The sequence below is a fragment of the Oncorhynchus keta genome, chromosome 4 (genome assembly GCF_023373465.1).
Source record: "Oncorhynchus keta strain PuntledgeMale-10-30-2019 chromosome 4, Oket_V2, whole genome shotgun sequence".
Taxonomy (NCBI): Eukaryota; Metazoa; Chordata; class Actinopteri; order Salmoniformes; family Salmonidae; genus Oncorhynchus; species Oncorhynchus keta.
Window position 1 is genome coordinate 46504393 of NC_068424.1, and position 6000 is coordinate 46510392.

Here is a 6000-nt window from a genome sequence, read left to right on the forward strand (position 1 = left end):
ACCATGAGCGGCCTCAGAGCTTGGAGAAACCTAGGTACCGTGACTAAACGGTCACGCGGAATTTGACTGCCGTCATGGCTCGTGACCACCAGTGTGGCAGTAATACAGACACTATAACAGCTCTAGGTGGGACCAGTCTAGCCAATGAGGGCAGATACGTATGGGAACAACAGGCCCAACTCCGATATACATTTTTTGTTTTGTTTTGTTGCCGGGATGTCACGTGTCCAACAGTACACTTGTAATAACCTAAGTATTACAAAACTTCTATTCAAACAAATAAGCCACACGTAGAAAATAAGCCATTTGTTGTTAACCAAATTCGACATTCTGATTGACCTCCAAACAAAAACAACAACAAATAACAGCACCTGCTGGAGAAGATCCCTCTCGCTTCGCCTTTTCCTCTCTAGTGTGACTCACAAATGTTTGTTAATTACTCAAGCTCCTGTCTTGGGCCAGTCAGGGTAATAAATGCCGAATCTCTATGGCAAGATGCATCATTCACCCACATTTCCTCAAAATCGGCCAGTGCTTTCTGAGATATCACATGTGACTGTATGAACTAATGGACATCCACAGTCCCCCCCACACACACACACATTTTCATTGTGGGGGCCAATAATTAAAGAAAAACCTCAATGTAGCCTATAGATATGAATTGCACAAAAATTATAGATTTTTTTATGCACTGTTTTCTTTTTATTCAACCCACCATATCATCCACACAATATTTCATGACTCTCAACCCGCACATCACTAGAACAGACCTCAAACCCATTGCACTACACTGAAAGACTATAATTCTAACTAAATAATCATGTCAGTCCAGGAACTGGCACTTAGCATTTAGCCTACTACTAGTGCATATCCAGGCTGTGAAACAAGAGAGAGAAAAACAGCAACACCCTGTTTGGGGAAGTAGTCCTGTCCTGAGTCTACATTCCCCATGTAGGTTAACGATTACACAAAGGCTAGATAAGAAAGTTAAATTTAGCCTACAAGCCATGTAATTTAAATTGAATGAATTTCAATTATTTAGGATAGCTGTGTATTCCTGACTGCGACACAGAATCCTGGTTGGTTTCATGCCTGTGTCGCCTGCCTAACTCGCTCTCTCTCTGAATTAGTATGGTGCGCACGTTGGAGTTGGGTTAGATTAGCATATGACAGCTGACTAAATTTGGCGCAATAAAGCCCCTAAAATCCCCCTAGTAGGCTGGTTTTGTAAGCATATAAACTTGTACCAAGGTTTTTCCTGAGTTCTGGCCTTATAGCCCCACTGGTTCTGGCTAAAACACACCGCTGACTCATGCTGTCAGGTTTTTTAAAGCCCATATCGTAGTAGAGGCAACGTGACCAGTGTCGCCTACCTCCAATGGGATGCTGCTTAGAACGATATCCCCTTTGGTAAACTTTTTTACAGCACTCTACAGAAAATATAGTTCTGTAGGTTATAGAATAACTACTTTACATAATACTACAAATACAATTATATGACCATGGGTTTGTGTGTGGAGATGAACAATATAGATTAGCCTACAACCAACAATGACAAGTGGATTTAAGCTTCAGTCAATTTTTTTTTTTTAAATCGGACAGCATGGTGACGTTTTTAATGCTCATTCGATGATTGGATAAACATAAAGATTGATACATGTCAAAAGCTATTTTTACTCAGATGAAGTCATTATCAAACACACGCACGCGCGCACTGAGGCACAGACGCACGTGGGCGTGAGTGAAATTTCAATCGATTATTCTGCTTATGGTGAAGTAACCTCGTTTCACTTACCGATACTAGGCACTCTTCCCCATCTTTCTTCTTGGTGAGTATTACGTGTATTAGCCTGTATCAATTCAACAGTTCTGCTAATCCAAAGATCCGTGGGAGAAAAACAATATATTACCCCACAATCTACTCACAAAAAGTAAGGTCCAAGAAAGCCACAATCGAATGATGTTTAGGGTCTCCTCTGGGCTATGACTTGGTTTACAGTACCACTGATATTGGTATAGCCATTCACTTGTCTTGATCTTCTAAAACAGACTTATTCTGGAGCAAAATGCCGAACATAAAAATACGAACGAAAATACTCGTAAAAAACAGTCCCAACTGAACCATTCAGGAATTATTCGGTTCGCGGGTAGTCCCTTCGCTATTCAGACAGTGGCTTCAACGCACAATAAAGGTGTGGTAATGTACCGGCCCCGTTTCGAACATATCACGGCTGTCCAGTCGGTGTCCACGGCTAGACAAAACGAGAGTGAGAGGCTACAACGGGGATTGACAGCACATCAGACGTCCTCTGTGAGCTGGAAGAGAGGAGAAAGAACTAGCGACGATGAATAGAGAAATCTAATATCCTCAGCAAACAAGTCGCCTGCAAGTCTCTCTCTCTCTCGCTCTGTCTTTCTCTTTCAATACACACACCCACATGCTCCAGTCCTCATATCCGCCTCTCTTTACAGTACAGTAGCCTATGCAGCCTAAAGCAAATTCGTTCATCCTCTTGATATATTGCATTATGCTATTGGATAGGTCAAATTCAATATATTTTTGGAATTAAAATGTATCATAACACATTCATAAAAAATACATTCACTTTAATATTAGTTTGCCATTGTATTTGTGAACAATCATTTTATTAAATTACTGACAATTCATTTTCACGTGAATAATTTACAGATTCGACAATTATTAACTGTTGTCAAATTGAGTTCATGAGTGTGTTGATATTGCCACTGAGTCAGTAGAAAAAAACACCCAATAATAAAGAGGAAAAGATTCAATAGAGGGCATTGTTTCTCTCCAATAAGTCACGTAAAATAAGCCTCCACATCTAGCCTATTGAAGAGAGAGAGCAAGTGCGAGAAAAGCAGTACTACTATTTCAATATCTTCTGTTTTAGGCTTATCTTTGAGTTCAGACTACAAGTCAACAAGGTTATCCCAGACTAATGTTCTAATATATAATAAGATGGCCTCTCCTAATCATCATCGACTCCCATGTGAATGGCAGAGCAGAGCAGGGCTCAGTGCAATTAATTAATACATAGCTCTGTACCCATGACCCCTCAGAGAAGCCCACTATGCTAGCTCCTTAATATGTTAATATGCCTTTGACATTTAAAGATGCTGCTGAGAAAGGAAAAAAAGTTAATTAATAACATTAACCCAATTATGGATGACAACGGTATGTATGATGGTTAAAACCCCTCTCCTGTGCCAGGGCTTGGGGTTGGTTGTAATGGTATTGTTGGATGTTGTCATAGAGAGCAATAGTAATGGTATCTCTTTGTAGGCACTACAGTGCCATCACAACGTGTTCAGACCCCTTGAATTTTTCTACATGTTATGTTACAGCCTTATTCTAAAATAAAAAATAAAATAATCCCCCCTCATTAATCGACACTCAATACCACTCTGGAAGGAGACGCGAAATGAACATACTTTGGTGCGGAAAGTGCAAATCAATCCCAGAACAACAGCAAAGGACCTTGTGAAGATGCTGGAGGAAACCGGTACAAAAATGTCTACATCCATAGTAAAACGAGTCCTATATCGACATAACCTGAAAAGCCAATCAGCAAGGTAGATGCCACTGCTCCAAAACCAGACTACGGTTTGCAACTGCGCATGAGGACAATGATCATACTTTTTGGAGAAATGTCCTCTGGTCTGATGAAACAAAAATAGAACTGTTTGGCCATAATGACCAATGTTATGTTTGGAGGAAAAAGGGAAGGCTTGCAAGCCGAAGAACACCATCCCATCCGTGAAGCATGGGGTTGGCAGCATCATGTTGTGGGGGTGTTTTGCTGCAGGAGGGACTGGTGCACTTAAACAAAATAGATGGCATCATGAGGTAGGACAATTTTGGGGATGTATTGAAGCAACATCTCAAGACATCAGACAGGAAGTTAAAGCTTGGTCGCTAATGGGTCTTCCAAATGGACAATGACCCCAAGCATACTTCCAGAGTTGTGGCAAAATGGCTTAAGGACAACAAAGTCAAGGTATTGGAGTGGCCACAACAAAGCCCTGACGTCAATCCTATAGAACATTTGTGGGCAGAACTGAAAAAGCGTGTGCGAGCAAGGGGGCCTACAAACCAGACTCAGTCACACCAGCCCTGTCAGGAGGAGTGGGCCAAATTTCACCCAACTTATTGTGGGAAGCTTGTGGAAGGCTACGCGTAACGTTTGACCCAAGTTAAACAATTTAAAGGCAATGCTACCAAATACTAATCGAGTGTATGTAAACTTCTGACCCACTGGGAATGTGATGAAAGAAATAAAAGCTGAATTAAATCATTCTCTCTACTATTATTCTGACATTTCACATTCTTCAAATAAAGTGGTGTTCCTAAGTGACCTAAGACAGAGAATATTTACGAGGGTTAAATGTGAGGAATTGTGAAAAACTGAGTTTAAATGTATTTGTCTAAAGTGCTTGTAAACTTCCGACTTCAACTGTATTTTCAGGTCTCTCCAGAGATGTTAGATAATGTTCTTGGTCACCTCCCTGACCAAGGCCCTTCTCCCCTGATTGCTCCGTTTTGCCAGGCGGTTTGGTGGTTCCAAACGTCTTTCATTTAAGAATGATGGGGGATTCTGTGTTCTTGGAGACCTTCAGTGCTGCAGACATGTTTTTGGTACCCTTCTCCAGATCTGTGCCTCGACACAATCCTGTCTCGGAGCTCTACGCACAATTCCTTCAACCTCATGGCTTGGTTTTTGCTCTGACATGCACTGTCAACTGTGGGACCTTGTATAGACAGGTGTGTACCTTTCCAAATCATGTCCAATCAATTGTATTTACCACAGGTGGACTCCAATCAAGTTGTAGAAACATCTCAAGGATGAGCAATGGAAACAGGATGCACCTGAGCTCAAGTCTCATAGCAAAGGCTCTGAATAGTTGTGTAAATAAGGTATTTCTGTTTTTGCTTTGTCAGCATGGGGCATTGTGAGTAGATTGCTGAGGAAAATATTGAATTGAATCCATTTTAGAACAAGTTGGTAACGTAAAATAATTAGAAAAAAGGGAAGAGGTCTGAATACTTTCCAAATGCACTGTAACAGATCAAAACCAAGATGGCGTAGCAGTCAGACATCTTTGTTCTTCGTCTTGTATATATCTTGTTTTATATTTTTCTTTTTCTTTGCATATCTTTTATATTTTTCTAAACCTCAACTTCAAAATACTCTCATGCAACCCACCTCCTCCAATGTAGTGTGGATCTGTCTCTTCTAAAGTATTCTTATCCACCTCCGAACCGGTATTCCCCATCAGAAGCTAACCATCTAACTAGCTACTAGCTAATTAGTCATCTAACCACTGCTAGCGGTCATCAGCTAACCTTTAGCTTGGAAAGCTCTCGCCAGTTTGTACAATGCTATTCAAAACAGAGCATACCGGACCTATCTTCTCTCCATATCCCTGGATTCCTACTGCAAGCTCGGAACCTTTTCACCTGGATTACCACAGCTAGCTAGCTGCAACCTGAGTGACTATTCCTGGTTTAACATCATGTCCCTGTCCCAAAGCTTGCATCAATTAGCCTGGACCTAGGCCCATATCCCGGCTAGCAGAAGAAGCCCAACAGCCACTCCTAGGCTATGACACCCTTTTTGCCAACTGGCCTTGACCCCCTTCTACTGCCGGTACGGGGCACGGAACCCCGTTGATCCTTCACAACTGGACTACTGACGAAATCTGCTCGAGGGGGTACTCAAACTGGCTCCGCGGCACCGCTAGCTGCGGCCCGCTAACGTTAGCTGTCTAGAGCACACCGGACTGTTAGCTTAAGAGGCCCTTCGGACAAATACTTCGGCCACTATACCTATTTGCCAATTGGCCTGGTTTACCACCCGGAGCCCTGCTGATCCGTCTGCCGACATACTCAGCACGAGGGGGCAACAACGAACTTTCTTCCGTTGCGATGTCGTTCTAAGGCCCTGCTGCTAGCCCCGGCCCTTTAGCTGCCCGAAGCCA

At 42.2% G+C, this 6000-nt stretch overlaps 1 protein-coding gene across 1 annotated transcript in view; it reads right to left on the reverse strand.

Annotated features, from left to right (window-relative positions):
- The window catches only part of LOC118375872 (ras-GEF domain-containing family member 1C-like), a 52421-nt gene extending 49954 nt beyond the window's left edge, over positions 1-2467 (reverse strand). Inside the window, exon 1 of the mRNA XM_035762501.2 lies at positions 1796-2467. The gene's annotated coding sequence lies outside the window, so the exon portion shown is untranslated. The remainder of the gene's footprint in view (positions 1-1795) is intronic.
- Between the last annotated feature and the right edge of the window lie 3533 nt (positions 2468-6000).